A 19034-nucleotide genomic window follows, 5' to 3' on the forward strand; every position below is an offset into this window, starting at 1 on the left:
GTAATGATGTGTTCATCAAAAATCTGGCGTCAAAACAAACCCTCAGTGTGTTTGAGTCCAATGAGTGTTGTTCATAAAGACTAAGAAAGTTCAGAACTCTAACTCTAACCATTGTGCTCTAACAGTCTGTTATATGAGCGATATTATAATATCCTTTATTTAATTGGTGGCATGGTATCTAAGCAGTCTGGAGCTATTTGTGGTCTGGTACAATGCTGAAAATGTCAGCTGTCTTCTATTTGAGTGTTTTATAAACCCTAGTGCAATTCTTTGGGTCTTTATGACCTATCAATACAAAACTTTAACTTCAGCTGGCAGCCTGGCAGGCACATGAAGAGCTTCAGCTGGCTTATTTCGAAATTTTGCTATTTGGTATTTAGACTTCTATTGGCAATTAAAATGATACTCGGAAATATTGGTGGTGGCACTGGCAAGGCTTTATTATGAGAACGCGAACCATCTTCCATCTCTTGTGAACAGTCAGGCATTGTTGTTCTCCCATCGCTTTTATTAAGAATAATAAGAACACAAAACACATCTAACACCCTCAGTATTGGTGAGTGACAGCTGCGGCTGGTCCACCACTCCCCTGAGCCAAGCCCTGTCACATACACGCATGCCCAGCATGTCAGCGTCCATCTGGGATCCTACCCTTCAAACTTCTGTCGCCCAGCTCCCTTCCGGCAGAAAGACCCAGGGACAAGAGTGTGAAGTCAGGCCTCACAGGGGCAAGAAGAAAGCCGTCCAAAGCCAGCTGGTCTGGCTTTGAGGAAAGCAAGAGATATAGAACGCACAAGAGAGAAAGAGGAAAAGAGAGACAGAGAAAATTAAATAATAAAAGGGAAATTAAGAAAGTAAGAGTGGCACACCTGAGAAAGATACCTGAGGGAAGGCCTTGGCAGCAGGTTCTGTGAAGGTAATCGATCATCTCAAGAAACAGGTGAGATGCACAGAAGGGGAGGGGCAATGGGGCAGATGTATTGTATACAAAATATTAACACATGAGCTGACTGCTTGTGATCTGATCGGTAAGTAATAGATAATGCAAGCAGAGAAATCATGCTGCTATATATATATATAGCCTATATAATATAAGTTATATATAAACTTGTATTATATATAAACTTATATATAAAATATATATTTAAACTTGTTGCAATATTTTCTGTTATTTTTACTCAGTCTTATGAATTTTATTCATAATAATTATTACATTCAACTTCATCAAAAAAAGCTCAACAAACTTTATCATTGCAGGTTGTGATTTTTTTTTTTTTTTTTTTTTTTTGCAGGATTGCACCACTTTCATTTTATTTGAATAACATTTTCAGTCTGTTTTAGAGAGTTGAAATTGTAAACAGAGGAAACAGGTTTTCAGATTTTTGGTTCAATTTTGTCAGTGTCTAGCTTTGCCTGCACCACACTGATTTTTTTAAATAGCTTTAAACATAAAAATTTATTTTGCATTTCACAATATTCTTTTCACTACTTAACAGTTAATATACAAAATGTTCAGTTACAGCTGATTAAACACTAAATTAGATGTAAGAACAAAATGTGTTTCTTTCTAGCTGATCTCTTGATCACAGGTGGCTGGTGTTCGTTGTGGTTTGGGTTCTGGTGCCAATGTGTGTTTGCACAGGGGATCCGGAGTATGTGCCTAGCCCTGATGGGACTATTTTTATGCACAGCTCCAGCTTTAAAGGGCTTCAAATAGAATGTGAAAAAATGTGAAGTCACAGAGGCCACATAATCAGGGATTTCATCAATATCCATTGCCATTTTCAAGGGATTATTTACCGTGTGAGTTTGCTGTGGATTCTGTTGCTATATCTTCTATTGTAGCTTACTGTCCTTGCTAAGTTTATGTCTTAAGAAATTGATATAATTAAGTACTTTTACATTGACATCTGTTTGTTTGACTTGTGATTTTTTGTCATTGTGGATGTAATTGATGACGACATCAAATTGCTCAATTTGTAGTTTTTAAAATATAATTTAATTGAATTAATTTGATATGAATTAATATTGACACACTTTATGTTAACTTATGTAATCGTGACATGATAACCAATGTAAAAAAACAAAACAAGCATAAGGTTGATCTGTTCAGCGAGGGAAATAATTTTTTATCTTAAAAAATATATATTCATGCTGCAAACATCTGTTTACACAAAGTAGCTGCAAAAAATAAGTAAATAGACATTTTTATAATAAAATATATAATGACTTAGCTGTCAGTTTTGATTGTTATATGAATCCATAATCATTGCTTATTATTAACATCCATTATTTTTGTCAGGTTCAATTTGAAGCTCAAAGTCAAATGGCTGTGGATTAGAAAGTTATAAAAGTCTCACTGTAATAAGAGATTAATAACAACACTGATTCCAAAGGAAAACAAACTGAGTTTTATAAATGTTATTATTTATAAAGGGCCCAAACTAATTCTAGTAAATTTGTATCTATTTTTTGTTGGTGCATTGTTTTAACATGTTGAAATTAATTTGATATCCTGCATGTCCCATTTTACGTGTAAAACTGTGGTAAAACAAATTGCCTTTAAGTCTCAGTAAAAACAACTCATGTTCAGCACCACACCTCTTCCACAGATCTTACAACTACACGTGACTCTGACACATGCAACGTAAAACGCAGCCAGCCTCTTTTGTCTGATTGGTCAGTGATGACAAGCCGCTGAGGGATCGGATTGGATGAGAAACATGTCACTTCAAATGTACTGACCCTATTGTTACTGTTGTTTTATAGAACTTACGTCAATCGTATCTAAGGTAGTGCCAGTAACGACCATAATAAATATGACATTGCTCTGCACATAATGGACTCTTCGAAAGCATTCAGTAATCGTTGCTGTGGCCCAATAGTGACGTCTTTTTTAACTTTTTAACTTTTTTTTTTTTTTTGGGCGACAGTGCTTTAACTATCACTTCCTCGATTAGATGACATGAACATACTATTCGGGTTGTTTCCTCGCTTTCTCAAACTGTTAAACACGGTGATGTCATGGTGTGGCGGGAGCAGTCTCCTTTCCTCCTCTCCTTAACTGGCGCGCTCACTTGTTTATGACGTTTCCTTTTGACAAAAACACAATGTATGACTTCTTTCGTGATGTTTTCATTTAGCTTAAGACGGAGTTATTGAGTTTTTCACATTTGTTTTTAAACTAGAGATGATACACGAGTAGAGTAGGAGGTGGAGAATGAGGAGGCGGCGTTTTATGGCAAGCCCCTATAGCAAATATTATTACTTTAGAATAACAAGAATCTAGGTTACTTGTATAGCCTATTTCCTAAATAATATTGACTAGTTTTACTAGTGGCTCTTTTACTTAGAAGACGGGATGTATTTCGCCATAGGCTATTGCACATTGCAGTTTCTCCCATTCATAATAGACCTTGCCAGAAAAACAAGCTCGCAGCCATCTTTAGAATATCGTGTTTGAACTTCTGCTTTTGCAGTAGCTCTGTATATTTCTATGGCATGGCTGCTGAAGAGTAATTAGCTGGAGAAGTGGATTTACATGTTGTAGAGTTAACGAAAGTTACCATGAGCATTGTAATATTTGAAGTGGACGTCATCAATTGAACCAGGAAGATTTTAAAATGAGCGGTTTATTTTAATTTTACCACCATATGTAAGATTTTACCTTCATGTGGTGTAAATACAAACCAGAAGACAGAATACAACTAGCTCAGCACTGAAAAGGGGTGGGGCTACACAGTATATAGAAGTAACCTTCTTTCTATACTATAGCGTAGTCTTAGTAGCCTAGCCTGTGTATTCAATTTATTGGTGGTACCTTTTCCAGTTTTACTTGTAACTTCTGGAACTACTAGGCCTACTTATATTTTACTAATATTCCAGTTTTTCTTAGTAGCCTACCAGTAAAATAAACATTAGTATTATGGATTAGACACTAATAGTCGAGCATTTCTGATAATAGTGATTTATAATACATTTAAGACTTTTAATCAAGCTATACAGTAGCCTAGTCTGTTTAACTAGTAATTACATAAAACATAGCCTAAGTAAAATACTATTGTAAATCTTGAGGGAAGAAATGGACTAGTAACACTTGGGATGTATAGGCTATAGTGTCTCAAAAATAGGTAGCCTAGTATCTAACTGAGTAGGCCTACAAGAGCTGGAATCGGTCCTAACATAAGATTGTTAATAATTAAGTAGAAAGAATTAATGAGCACTATTGGGCCTATACAGGATAGGAACCTCACTATTTCATCTATTACTTGTAATAAAACACAAGTTACAGTAATACGGCGATTGAACCTATTTAGTTTTAAAAGGAATGTATGTTAAAACGGCTTGCCGTAGGAGGTTGCCTCCGTCTAGTGTTCGTCATATTGGGGGAGGAGCTTGTGTTGTGACAAGAGCGACTGCTGCTTCTTCTGAGTTTGTCAGCCCAGCTCCCGAAAATAGAAGCAGTGTGTCAATGTGACTGAAAATACATTTATGTCACAGTGTATCCACGGGAGTCACTGATACACAGTATCTATATACAGCGAGGGGGACCGCGAAGAAAAAAAGGTGAGTCGCAAAAATAGCAACAATGTTAGACAGCAGTCAGAGAGCGAGAGAGAAAGAGGAGGGAGTCGTGGAGTGAGAATGGATGAGCACAAATTAAACGCGTTACAATTCGTCTGGGAAGCTAAACATGTTTGTCATGTGTGTGTCTAGGGGTCGGCAACACGCCTGGAAGAATTTGATGCCGAGTTGCGAGCACCTGATTGAAGGACAACAATATTTTTCGTGCTCGTAATTCTCTGCGAAGAGCTCGTGCGTGGTTTTGGGTTCAGTCCACTTTGACACTTGGCATAGTTGTGCTCTAGTCTCGCATCATTTTCCGGGCGGTGTTAAATATTTCTGGAGGGGCGATTAAAAATGAAAGATATTAGTCAGGAAAACCAGTGGATAGTAAGGTTTTCTTTTTTACTCTAAGAGCAGAGTTTGTGTGGATATTGTAGTTAGCAAACCGTTAAGCTTTCGCTTCTGAATATCACTGGTTGAAGAGGGTCACCTGCAGAGATTCAGAACCTCAAAACAGGGCAAGTTCAACTTCAGAACTTTGTTTCTTCACTTTGTTTTTTTGAATCTGCAACTGGTTAAAGTTGCACGTCAAATAGCCAATTTATTCCCTTCTAGCTGGCTTTTTGAAAGGAAAAGTTGTTTAAAGCACCCAAACTAGCACAGACAACTAAATATACCAATTTGTCGTAATTTAGACTATATAATTTGTGATAATTAAATTGTTTCAGATTTTAAGACATTCTAACACGCACAGTCAACAGGGTTAAAATGTAGGCTATGACATTACCTCCGCCATCTAAAGCACGCCCGACAACTTAATGAATATCATAGAAAGTTATTGATCTTTTATTATGCATAACTTTGGAAGTCGTTGGAAATACTTTTCTGTCTGAAATCTAGATGGTGCTGGTCTCTTGCAGAGCTTTGGATAGTTGAAACTATAGGAACAGCACGAAGTGTCATATTGGTGAAGCGTCGCAGGGTTTATTGGAGTCTCTCTGTACATACTGTATGTTAGTGAATAAACTGAGACAAGTGTAAATTGATGCCATCAATTATTTTATAATAGCATATTAATTGAACTTGTGATTTAACGTTATTCATGAGGTCACAATGTCTTGTTACAAACTAGTGAGAGGTCTAGCTATTGTGTGGTACATGATTGTGACTCATCTGCAGGCCATACTGATGGAAAGATATTCAATTAAATATTATTTCAATTTTATTTCTTTTATTTTGAGCTTGTATTGCGACTAATCGACAATTGGGTCATTCACTTTTATTAGTCATAAAAAATGGCCTGTTTTGTGTCTTTTCTGGAAGAGCTGCTGACTTTGACATGCACAGTGAGGGAACAGCCAAATCATCCACAGGCAGAGAGTGTAGTACTTGTGCTTGTAAGATTACACATGCCCTGTAGCCTGCCATTTAGTTATCAGTTAAGTGTCTTAGACTTGCCTTAAACGCAACATTACAAAATGACATGTCATTTTGACCTTCACAAATGTTTTAGGTGTATCATTTATGAATATTTCACATTGATAAAGATATAAAATTGACCAAACTAATACTGAAGTAAGCCACGTTGTCTTGACCTGTAGTCCGAATGCCAAAGGCTAAATGAGGCTGTGTTCCTCAGTGCTTGTGTCTGACAAGCATTGTAATTACGAGCCACACGAGGCAGGCAATCAGGTTACGGTACATCATCATGAAAATGACCTCAAGAAGAATGTTTGTCTGTCAATCTGATTGTTTGGCTTTTAAGAGGCTTAAAGCCTCAGTGGTCAATGCCCAATACAATATAGATTCATTGATAGTATTTCAAGCTGCTCAGAGAGATGGTATAGTCTTATAGGAAATAGTGTTTGTCCCAAATTGAATTAAGCCAAAAAAAAAACCAAAAAAAAAAAACCCAACAACTAAAAAAACATGTGTCTTTCTTGTGCATGAGTGCATATTTTGGATTTGGGCTGGAGCACATTTATTTTACGTGTCCAGGTATAACATAAGTAAATAAGAAGTAGTGTTATTTAATAAAATAAAAAATCAACCTTTGGACTCACTTTAACTACTATGTACTAACATTTCAATTAATCATTTGATGTGATTTTATATTGTATTATATTGTATATTTGTATTTTGCAATACAAAATGAACACAATAAGTATTGTGTGTATATATACAGTATATGTAAGTACATATTACTTAAAACACCTAATATAAAGTCATACAGAAGCTTGACATAATACCATAAGCATAGGCTATATGAAGTATGTATTTGTGATGGACAGAGATTTATTTAGCCTTGGTGTTAGAATTGGTTGTATATTATTGTTTGATTAGGCCATTAACAGTACGGATAACACGCATCGAAAAAGTTTTGTTGCAAACCATGTTACAACATGGTTTGAATAAAGTTGTTTTGCTGCCCTCGTTTTCATCTGAGGTGCATTGTAAAGATTTAATATCCCAGTCAAGTGTATAATATACCATCGCACTTTTTCCATCTGGCCTTCTGTGCGACTTCATTATAGTTTAATAAGCCCAAACTAAACATGGGTGTAAATTCAGCTCTGAAAACATCACACTGAAATTCAATAGCTTTCTGTTTACACACTTGACAATGAATTAGTCAGCGAAGGAATTCTTTTAATATTCTGAATGCTGTTCACCCGACATGCCCCTCTACAAATCCGATAAAGCACAACATCACACTTGAAATTGGTGTCCTGCTGTGCTCTGTTAATAAAGCGTCTTTTGTTTATGATGTTTTTTTGTTTTATCAGATACTGATACACCAGGGGTATTTTTTATATGAAGCTTCTATTTCTGATATTTTATTGGGTTGTTTTCTTTTATGCATTAATTGTATTTAAATCACTCCTCTTTTCGACCCCAGTCACATGCTAATGTAGTTGAATAAAGTCCATACAATCAGTATCTAATATGATTTCCAGGTTAGACTCAACAGCACTGGTCCACGGTTAAACACATTCTGACATGTGACTTCTTGTGTTTTACAGCTTGAGATCAGAGCGCACTTGGGCTGTAGAAGTTTTCTCAGGGCCACTTCTTAATATTTCTCCCATAGGCTTGCTGTAGACTGTAGTTTACACTTCATCTGGATTAATGCATCAGATTTATAGCGTATGCCCTCGTACCTCTTCTGTCAGTGTGCATCGTCCCAGGGGCGTCAGTCCATGCCTGTCCTGTTCTTGTGAAATAAAGTCAGCCGTGGTGAAGTCGAGCTCCAGAGGTGGTGATTGGTGTTGCCCAGGGTGGGGGTTAGAGCATCTCCCACTGTGCTGTTCATAGCACTCCAATCTCACAGCCTGCTCTCAGCTCCTTCCAGGAGAGAGTGAATAGAGAGAGTCTGGAGTGTGTGGGCGAGTCTGATCTGCAATTAACGCTGGTTGTCAGAAAGAGAAGGCTGGCGTTTACACCATGCTTCTGAATCACTGAGCGAAACACTTTTCCTCTCTTCCCTTCCCCCTCGAACAGGGCAGTTTACCCGAGGAGGAGAAAGCACCAGGAAGCTCCAAGTAGAGAGAAGCATTGAAAGCAAAGGGAGAAAGAACGTAAATAAGGCTTGAGCTGGATATTTTGGGTCCAGGACTGAGGATTGTGCTGCTTCGTTTGTTAGGGTAAGCCCAGCTCTTCTTCTCTTCCTGTCAAACAATGCGGCATCTGTTTTAATTACACACAGCCTCACTTTTTATGTATTACATCTAATGAAGTAAACGTGATACAGTGCCATATGGTCAGTTGACATCTAATGTTGAGTGCCTGCAATATACTCTATATGCACAATAGGATTTATATGGTGAAACTCTGTTGAAAACAAGTTGTTGGTCTTGTTTCAAATAGGAGTTACATTGGCATTGCAGAAGTTGTAGTGTTTAATTTGAAGGTTAATTTCACGTTAGCTGAATTTAAAGTGAAACACCCTGTTCTTAAGTGTCTTATTTGAGTCAGCTGCAGCTGGCAAAGGATGCATTGTTCAGTCTCAAAGTTAGCCACAAATGTTATTTAACAAGCAGAGGCTGGAACTTTTCAGAACAAGGGCACTGGTATGTAATTTTGTTAGTCTGTACATTTAAAAGAAGAAGAAGAGATTTATTCATTTATTATTTGCTGCTGATCATGTGATGCAGTTTATTACGTAGAGACCAAGATTGTGGAATTCTGTAAAATATGTATGTTTTGTAAAAATAAAAATACTGCTTTTTAAACTATATTGTTAATTGAGCTTAAGGATCTTAAGTGAAAGGTTTAATCTTTGCTGTCATCCATTCGCAATATAAACCAAATCAAGTAACAACAAAACCACTCAATGACATATTTAATAACACATTTGCGCAATACTTACTGGACGTTTTCAGGGGACGTCATTGCATTTTACGCGTCTTGCTCATTACTTGTTCGAACGCTCCTGTCGCAGGCCCATTCTTTTTCCCAGAGTGTGAAGACTCTTTAGCAGTCCTGTTCTAAATATTTTTCAGATCAGGCCTATGGAATGTGCCATACTTCTGCACCATGTCCATTAAATCACGCTCGGTTTTCTTTTTGTGCAACGGCTCTCTTTCACGCTTGCTCAGAGCAGCGTGATTCATTGTTTATTGGAACCCTATCATTGAGCTGGAGATTCCAGCATTCTCCCGTGAGACCTGGAGGCAGGATGCAGAATCTTGAGCCCAGCAGATAATGTTTGAGCCATAGTTTGCTTGTGTGGGCAATGCAGACCTTTTTCCCTCCTCTGGGAACATCTCGGAGGATTTTTTTTTTGTTCAATAAAAGGCGTATAAATGGGTTGCTTTTATCACCATAAAGGGCAGAGTTATGAATATGCATCCGCATGCATATATTCAGTTGATTTTAGTCTGCGCTGACTTCCCTCTCTATTATCTGTGGTTTTTGGATCGGCTCTCTAACCCAGTGGAATGTACGATGTCCCAGCGGGGTCACCCCATAAGTAGCAGCTCCAAAACCAGAAACCTCTGGCTGCCTCCTGTCCCCACCACCACTCCACATTGCCACACTTTTGATTCTAAATAAGTTACCAGAGGATATGGGGAACATGTTAGGCAAACAGAAAAACCATCATTTAAGACGTGTATCAAAATATTAGCTCCTCATTTAACTTGCATGCACACACAACTGCGTCTGTTGCGAGCTGTAAATAGGTTTCCATTTCACTTGCCAAATAAAACCATCTATCAGGTTCTTAGGCTCCTCAGTTTTAGCTTTATTAGGCAGCTTCTTAATATGCAGTGATGATGATTTCCAAACCATTGACTTGAGGATTAGCATCCAAGTTGGCACAGGCCTCCTCACCACATGAAAATACAGCTCACTTTCTGACATGTGGATAAGATTTCAGAGTTAATATTGGTTAAATCGTATTTAAAGTGTGTAGCCAGTGTTGCAGAATGGCTGGGGCAAAAAAGCATGCACAAAATTATAATTAAATAAGAGCATGTGAGAGGGACTTACAACTGAGAATTATCTGGCTAGACACACGTCAGCTGAATGTATTCCTGTTTCTCTATTTGTCACTCCCTAGAAAAGCCTTCGGGTCTGTCTGGGTCATCAAGAATTTAGGCAAGAATGGTGTGATACGTAGTCGGTGTTACCCAACCAAAATGTTTGCGAACACAAATGTTATACTTCCATCTTTGTAGTTTTAAATCTGTTGTAAATGTACAAGAACTTTATTCAATTAGTCAATAATCTCCATTTAACTTCTAACATTCATTAAAGGGTATTAAACATTAATGCCTGTCCATCTGAAGTTTAATGGAGACTCTGTCTCAGAGTGCCATAGCCATGCTGTATCAAATATCTATTTAAACAATATCAATACCATTTTTAATACCGTAAGCATTTGAAAAAGTGGTCAAAGTTTCCAGGGAACAGGTTGAAATTGTAATTTACACGTTGGACCTTCCCTGCATAAAGAATTACCCATGAAACCCAGTGTTGTCTGACCACACATGTTCGATGTAACAGCATTTTTGAAAGCAAATGCCATCTATTGTGAATGATCTACTTATTTAGTGCTGCTCGACCGGAAGGCTACGCCTGCGTTGTCTAAAGAAACAGCTCACGTTGACCTTTCGACTGCCCTGCCCTTGGCTGTGACCTCTGGTGTTAAGCCACGCCATACGGTCCACTCAGCACATGTGCTGCTGCTGAACAGTGCAGAGCGGCTTAAGGATCGGCAACCTCTTTCCTGTCTCCTTCGCCCTTCCCGAAGACGCGGTCATGCGCGAGCACCTGGTTTCAGGTGTCCCCTTCGCTATAGGCCGTGGCTGGGTCCTCGGCATCACGGGTGTGAGACTGAAGCCAGAGCAGCCCAAAGCTGCTAATCCTCTTTCTCTACTGATCCTCTTCCTCTCTGCCTCCTCACCCTGCCACCACGCCGCCCTCTCAGGGTTAAAAGGGCAGCATAGGCAGAAGTCCCATGTTACTCAACACCAAACCAAAACAAAACAAAACCCTTCAAGTGCTGAACACTAATCCGTGTAGTCCATGGAGGGTAACTTACCGTAGATTATCTCATTTTGTGGGTCAGCGATTAGCCTTGACACAAGCTTCATTATGAACTCCTATGAGTGCCGGTTTATCTTGAAGTGCCACTGTGATCAGGATTATGTCTTTTATCTGTTGTTGCACTTGTCATCAGAGTGCCTCTTTATCCTCCTGGGACCCAGCAAATCATTTTTGTCCTCTGTTGGGGACATTTTTATTATGAATATCGCAGAGAACCCATATTTCAAATGTGTGGTGTATAAAAATCACATCCTGGGATTTTCAGAGAAACCAAATGTTTGAGGCTTTGGCCATGACATACTCTTTTCCTTGGTTTGACATAACAATTCAAAATATTTTATTAAAAGTAAAACAATAGGTTATTATTATATAATTATTTTTTATTTTTGTAGCCTTGGTGAGCATAAAAGACATTCATAAAAAAGAAAAAAATCGTACCAGCCTCAAACTTTTTAATGGTGTGTAGAAATTGATTATGTTTTGTTTACACTCTATTATGATTACAATATTCTTTATAAAACAAGTTGCCCCAAAAGTATGTAAATATATGTTTGTGTGTTTCTGTGTATATATCAGGAACGACGTGTTTTTCATTTTTCAATTATGTTTAGTGCAATTTCTAATTTTCTAATTCAAAACTTTTTTTTTCTTTGCTGCATGGGCCAGAAAGTTTAAGTTCCACACTTGTCTCAGTTGTCTCTGCATAGATAATTTTCAGTTTCACAATTATAATTATTCATTGGAAATACCTTGCGCACTTTTGCATGATTAATACTAATTTTGTTAAGGTAAAATGTCCTCTAGCAAAATTACTTTCTGAAAGTGAGACTGAGCATATGGGAAAGAAAAGCGTCTAAAAGCTTGTGAAAGTCCTCTCTCTCAGCCCTCCATGCGTCACGTGATGTCACCGAGGGTGCGCGTAAGCAAGTGTGGCTTCTGAGGTGGGCTCGTGTGAACGTGTGGTTGAGACAGGCACTGCTGATGGCTCAGAGGAGTGACGCAGCCTGCACCTGTGTTCTCTCATTACCTCTGCTCTGTGGGCTCTGATATATGCTTCAGACTGCAGCCGTGTGTTGCTCCCCGTGCTTAGGATATCAGCCTTGGATGTTATTGTGGACGCACCATAAGAGAGAAACATGTCTCAGTGGAACCATAATGCCGCGCTTGTATCGTTTTGAGCCAACATCCCTTCTGGCTTGTTGTTTTTCTCTTATATCATAGTAGATGGTTTTTGAATGTGATGTTGTTTTCATGCCACATTATTGCTTTCTATCATCACTGCGTTTGTAGTTTTAAGGAACTGTTTTCGAATAATGACACATCATCTGTCATTCATGAGTGCTGGATGCAATGAGTGTCTGTAATGCTTTCAGCTCAAAGACAAGCGCGTCTTAAGTGCAAGATGCAACACCACCATTTGTATACTTCCTTCATAATCAGTGATGGAAAAACACAAACACAAATCACTGTATTATAATGTAGTAAAATATATTATAGTATATTAATGATATATTATTTGTCTATCTGTCGCAAATTAGATTTGAAATGTCTAATGCAAAGTCAAATTTAGTACATTTAGTTACAAATACAATTTAGATCAATATAAACAAGGCATATTTACCAAAATGTTTTATAATTGTGAAAACCAAAATATTTTTTGCAACAATATAACAATACATAACCATAAACAACTATAATTATCAACATACTTTTTTTGGTAAAACTAAAAACAAGTCACAGAGACTATTTCTTTGCACGTTAATATAACTCGAATGCATTTGACATCAGAGGCTAAATAAAAGGTTCATTAAAATCATCACAATGTTGCTTAATTTTATGGTGCCAGGAAAAGCATTGTGAATAAATTGTGAAACTTTTGCCCAGCCTTATGTCACTGTGTACTGAAAGCATGTTTGGCATGTACATCATAATAGCAAAACCATCTACTTGTCCTGGGTGTGTCTTTTTTTAACAAGACTCTTACGCAGTTCTCTTTAAACTCTCTTGAACTTTACAGAATGATAAAAAGATAATTCTGGTAAGAGTAATTCGTTCACTTGTGAAGGAAATAAAACTATGATTAATTACTGATGGAAAAAGATCATCCCAAAAGAATGTTGTTTTAATTTGTCACACTGTATCTGTTAATCATGAATGTGCACTGTTGCGGTTCAAGTCAAGTCAGAACCTGTGGCACAGTTGGAAATAATGCAGCTGTGCTCCACAAACAGGAAGAAAAGAGGCCCTCGTCCGTGTTGTTCCCTGTTGTTGGAGAGTTGTGGCTGACGTGCCATACTGTAATATAAATTATCATTGGTTGTGGCGAGCAGGACGAGGCCCGAGGGCCGTGAGAGAGCGGCGTGAGGCCGGTGCCGTGATTACTAATGATCGACACCTGCACGACGCACCGGTCGCGTATCTCTCACGGAGGAGCGGAAGCATAAAAGGAGAAGCGATGACAGTGGAGATAGAGAGAGGACAGGCCTGGACTTATGCTGTGTTTTTTATGTTTTATTATGTGACAGCAGTCGTCCATGAGGGGCTGCTGTCTTTCGTTTTGTATTTGTTTTATTTTGTTATTAAATTATTTAAATGTTCGCCGGTTCCCGCCTCCCTCTTCCCATAACATCCGAACTGCGTTTCATTGGTTATTGACTTTTCCTTCTTTGTTTTTTTACTTTAGTTTACTCTTTTACTTGCACTGACATATTCTGACCACGAGCTACTACTGTGAGAAGAAAGAAAAACATCGGGGAACCCATCCCGGTGATTAGGCATTTATATCATTGTAATGACAGGCAGATCTGTTCAGATTATAAAATGCTAAATTGCTGTCTTTTGTACGGCGTGATTCCTCCTTAACCCTAAACACATGTCCGATCTGGCTGTGAACCCTGCCGATATGCTTTTGGCACACGGCCTCATCTATCTGTGAGGGAGTTTTAAATTACCCTAATCCCCTGAATTTGCAAAGACGTAATTCCAGTAATATATGACTCCAGTGATTTGTCAAGGCCACCTGGAATATTTTCCATCTTTCCACTGTCTGTAGCACACTGATAGCAGGATGTCCATGTAAAAAGCTCCATCCTGGATGTAAATGGAGCTCTTTGTCTTAACTGTGCTGAGAGGGAAATTGCCCATGCTTTTAGATCCATATTCAACACAACGCTATTTCAATGGGTCTTTTATTTTACTGGTGTTCAGCTGAAGAATTCGACTATAGCAGGGTCCTCTTCCATCTTGATTTTTATTCTGTTGCCGGATGGAAACAATCTCAAGCTTCAGATAAACATCAGCCTGCTTTCTCTCCATAAGGACCATTCAGTTAAGTTGAATTCTGCACTTTTCATTGCAGATCCTAATGACTTAAAACCAGTGTGTCATGACTTGACTTAGAACAGTATCTAAGAGCTTCAGGTGCTTTGGTTGTGGTTGAGATTTTCTCTCCATAGTCTTGTACCCCATTCTGAGGCGTAACCGAATATTGTGAATAGTTAACCATAGTAAATCTTTGTACCTTGTGCATGTTTTATTAGGTTTCCCCTTTCATTGATTTTGCACATTGATTAGATTAACGTTCACAGGTCAGCAGCGTCTGTCTATTTATCAATCGGCTTGCCATGCCGATACCACGATAACGTAGTAAAGCAGAGAAAACATGGCGAGATGGATTCGGGCTGAAAGGCTCATTCGTTTGGGAGCTGATATGGAGTAGTTGACCTCTGCCATGTAAGGAGAAAGAAGTGGAAGCCAGGACAGGGAGGTATCAGTTTTACAGGCATGACATCACCCTCCCTCTGGTGCTGGCACTTTACAGCGAGGGAAAACATGACGCCACTCCCTTAGTAAAAGTCTGAGCAGTTAAAACGCAGCGAAGTTCACGGGACAATAAGATGCACATGCCACTTTGTCTCGGGAAAGTGTTTTACGAATGTCGTGATATGGGTCAGTCTAGAAATACGGTCTCTGGCTAATGTTGGAATTGGTCGTACTGTATGTACATTTTTCTGGTTTAAATGTTAATTTTATGGAAGTATTTAAATCAGAGAGGCTTGAAACTGAGGTCACACTATACATTGATTGATTTCGCCAAGTGTACTATGTCATGTCACCGTGTTCTCAAACTCTTTGGTTGTACTACACCCGTAAGTGCATAAAGTTCTGCTTGTTGCCAGCTTTCTCTCTCTCTGCTGATCCAGGTGAAATAGTACTCGGGGCCTGGTATCTCAGCTGCTCTGTGGCCATACTTGGCCAGCTTCTCTGACACCCGGGGTCTTATCTCTCACTCGGCCACCCCCCTCCCCCTCTTCGCCAATCGTCTGTCTGTCAGTGGCTTAGCTGCTAGCCTGCTTCAGAGCACACATGGGAAGAGAGCTAGGCCGTCACTAACCACCCAGTCAGGCCACAGGCTATCAGAGAACAGTTGTGCTAAAAAGATTTCCTGGGAAGGCTAACAGCAGGGCTTCACTCTCACTAGCACAATGTCACACTAGACCCCTTTGTCTCTGTATTTTATTTTTAGAACCCTCTCTTTGTCTTTAGGCTAGTTTTATTGACATTGGCGATGGAAACGGGACACGTCGCAGGTCAGATTCGAACCTGTATTTCCCATCAACCGATATGCCACATCTCTGGCCCCTTCTCTCACTCACCGTAGCATATGGAGTAGCAGTATGTAAATCCTGTCAGATTCAGTGATGAATTAGTTTATCAGCCACTCTCAGAAATAACAGTATCATCTCACTGGCCCAATATTTGCACTTTGTTTCTTTGCATATTTGAGAACTCATTAGAATAAAGCAACTGAAAGATTTGCCTTTACTACAAGAAATCATTATTTGTTATGCTACACGGATGAGAATTCCCGCTAACCAAAAAGCAAACATACACAGAGACAATGCATATCTGTGCATTTCAAACATTAGTTCATTGTGTAGAGTTAAGAGAGACTGCATTTAGAGTCCATTAGTTAAAGAGCAGCGTTTTCTAAAGAAGTGCCTCCATTGTACAGTACGTTGCATAAACACTAGTGCAGCTGCAAGCAGACGTTTATGTAAGAGCATATCTATATTTTAAAATTGTTTTTTTTTTTTTGTGCTGAATGGAGAAAGTAAAAATCATCACGGCAGCCTCTCTGGAGCATGTACACTACAGCAACATTCTTTTCATCTCCTCTATTTTCTCAAACCGTTTCTCATCAGGCGGTCTTGTACTGCAAAACAAAGAGTTTGAACCGACTGCAAAACCTAACAGACTCCAGCGAAATAACACAAAGTTGGTTCTAGTGTTTCAGCCCATAATCAAATTAAGAGAATAGTTTGACTTTGCAAATATGTTTTTTTTTTTTTTTTTTTTTTTTGACAGGCTCTCAAAATTGTAGGGTACTCTTCAATTGCATCTTTCTTCAAGGGCCCCAGAGAGAGATGCAGCTTATCGGTCGGGTTGCCATCATGTCATTTTGAAAAATCACACAAGGGGAAGCATTTTTATCCCAAACAGCTTTCTGATTTAGATTTCAAACAATGACATGTAGCTGTTTTGGTGCTGCCTTTCTTCTTTTTTTTTTAATTTCTTTTTTTAAATTTTTATTTTATTTGCCACGCTGCCTGTGTTTGTCAGATTATTGTTCATCAGTCTTTTTATATACTGGTATTATATACAGGTGAAATTTTTTTATATCGTGCAAAAGTTAATTTATTTCAGTAATTCAACTTAAAAGGTGAAACTAATGTATTATATAGACTCATTAGATCAATTATAACAAATAAAGGCTTGAAATATCTCACTTTCGCATGTAATGAGTCTAAATACTGGTAATACATTAGTTTCACCTTTTAAGTTGAATTACTGAAATAAATTATCCTTTGCACGATATTCTAATTTTTTGAGTTTCACCTGTGTATACGGTATATATATATATATACTGTATACACACACACTTCATCAGTTCACAACCTTTCCCAGTTTATGAGTCATTGGCATCCATGCTGCCCGGATTGCATAAACCTTTTACATAATGGAGTATTGTAGAACAGTGGGACTGAAGAGGATTGAAATGTCATAGGGAAAGAGCATAGTATCAAATATTTAGTGTAAGCCGTTCTAAAGTTTTCCTGTAAAAAGCTGAAGTATCTCGCAGGTCAGGCAGATGAAGGCATTTGGTGTCTGCCGTGACAGCTGGAGTGCCAAAGATAGGATTTTTTTGTTGTATTTGGGTGCAGAGATTACCTTAGTCATCGTAGATGGTTAGTCAATTACACGAGTTCTAGATTTTTTTTAATAAATTTTTCATATATTTTTAGATTTGATATTTTTAGTACTGGTGCTTTAATTAGCATGCTGACAGCATGCCGTGTCTAAGTCGTTTGCCAATTTGCAAAAACGTCTTGGTTTTGTATTTAAATTCATCCCCTTTACAGGAACAATATGTAAGATTTTTGGATTCAAATATTCAAAACCCTCTAGAACAATGTTATATATTGTGTTATATACCAGTGTAACAGCTTGTGTCATTGTGTTGCCTAATAACGTCATATCTACATTGCCCTCGCATTCCAGTAATACTTCCGTAAAAACCATGGAAGCACCAAAGACGCTTTAATGTATTATGATTTATTAGACAGATGAGTAACTGTTTGGATGTCTTTATTGACAGAAAACGAATCATTGTTATATAGGTCAACAGTTAGTCATGTTGTTTGAATCTACAATATATTTGTACCGTGCCTCAGAGACAACACTATTTCGTAGCTAACATACGGTAGCATAATCAGAATGAGCTTTATTTGTAGTAACAATAATACAGCATTTTCTTCACCATACAATTTTTTTTTAAATTAATTGCATGCCATTCAACAACACAAGTCATCAGCTTTATTTAATATGAAATTCTAATATCGATCTGCAATGTGCAACAAGTGTCTCATACCAGCCACCGAGCTAACGCACAGAGTAACGTTATTAACATAGCCTAACTTTCAACACACTCAAATGTATTTTTAGTATGATTGTATTGACAAAGTAAAACAGTGCTGCGATTTGTCAAGTTAAATAGAGACTCCTACACTCTTGTGCCCCATTCAGCTGTTTTTGAATTCAAGAAACGCCTCCTAAGAAACGCATCTGATGGGGACCAGCATAACTATATGATTTTCTTAGGACTACAGGTTCTTGTTGTGGCATTCTCCCAACTAATTGATTTTAAATAGTTTCGCAGATCCACATTAGAGAGGATTTCTGGTGTGTGAAGTAACAATTGAAGGTTTGAATGTGGCTGTCATCTAGGTAGGCAGCTCACAAGGTTTTGAAACACAGTCACAGTATTGTGAATTTTCAATGATTTAGCTGTCTAGAGAATGTTACTGCGAGTTGTGTGCTCATGTTATGCATTAATGCACGGCATCTTTAATACTCATGAGCCACTGTTCCCTGAGGAGGAAAATCTGTTTATCATTTCTGAGCTGAGATCTGCGCAACATCAAAAGACCGCCATGCCAGTTAACACAGCTTGCAGGGTGGCTGTGGGCAAAACGGGGGGTAGTTCTGAGGGTAGGCAGACACTTCTATGTACATCAGTGGGGGATTAGTTATATCTGGTGATGACTCTCTTTCTTTCTGTGCTGATGGACAGTCATGCAAAGAGAGCCAGGAACACATGCCATCACTTCATACAGTCCGGAAGAATGCTTTCATGCAAACATCTCATCTAGAGATCACACCGACTGTGTGTGCGTATGTGTATAACGCGCTGTTAGTGTATGTGAGAGAAAGAGAGGAAAGTAAGAATAAATGTTGGTAAAAATCATACAATTGAAATGTTTCATTTATCAAAAGATTCATTAAAAAAAGCATCAAAGATCTGTGAAATATGAACGTTTTTGTGCCGAAGTTCACCATTTCACAACCTATCACCA

General features: G+C 38.3%; 1 protein-coding gene across 50 annotated transcripts in view; it reads left to right on the forward strand.

Annotated features, from left to right (window-relative positions):
- Window positions 1-679: 679 nt before the first annotated feature.
- The window catches only part of mef2aa (myocyte enhancer factor 2aa), an 84388-nt gene continuing 66033 nt past the window's right edge, over window positions 680-19034 (forward strand). For 12 of the 50 annotated variants that reach the window (XM_079621955.1, XM_079621962.1, XM_079621943.1 and 9 more), the window contains exons 1-2: window positions 680-940; window positions 8068-8210. The gene's annotated coding sequence lies outside the window, so the exon portion shown is untranslated. Of the gene's footprint in view, window positions 941-4349; window positions 4567-8067; window positions 8211-19034 lie in introns of those variants that run through there. The other 38 variants (XM_079621967.1, XM_079621970.1, XM_079621960.1 and 35 more) reach the window with 11 other exon arrangements.

This window comes from Phoxinus phoxinus, assembly GCF_949152265.1.
Source record: "Phoxinus phoxinus genome assembly, chromosome: 8".
NCBI classification, from domain to species: domain Eukaryota; kingdom Metazoa; phylum Chordata; class Actinopteri; order Cypriniformes; family Leuciscidae; genus Phoxinus; species Phoxinus phoxinus.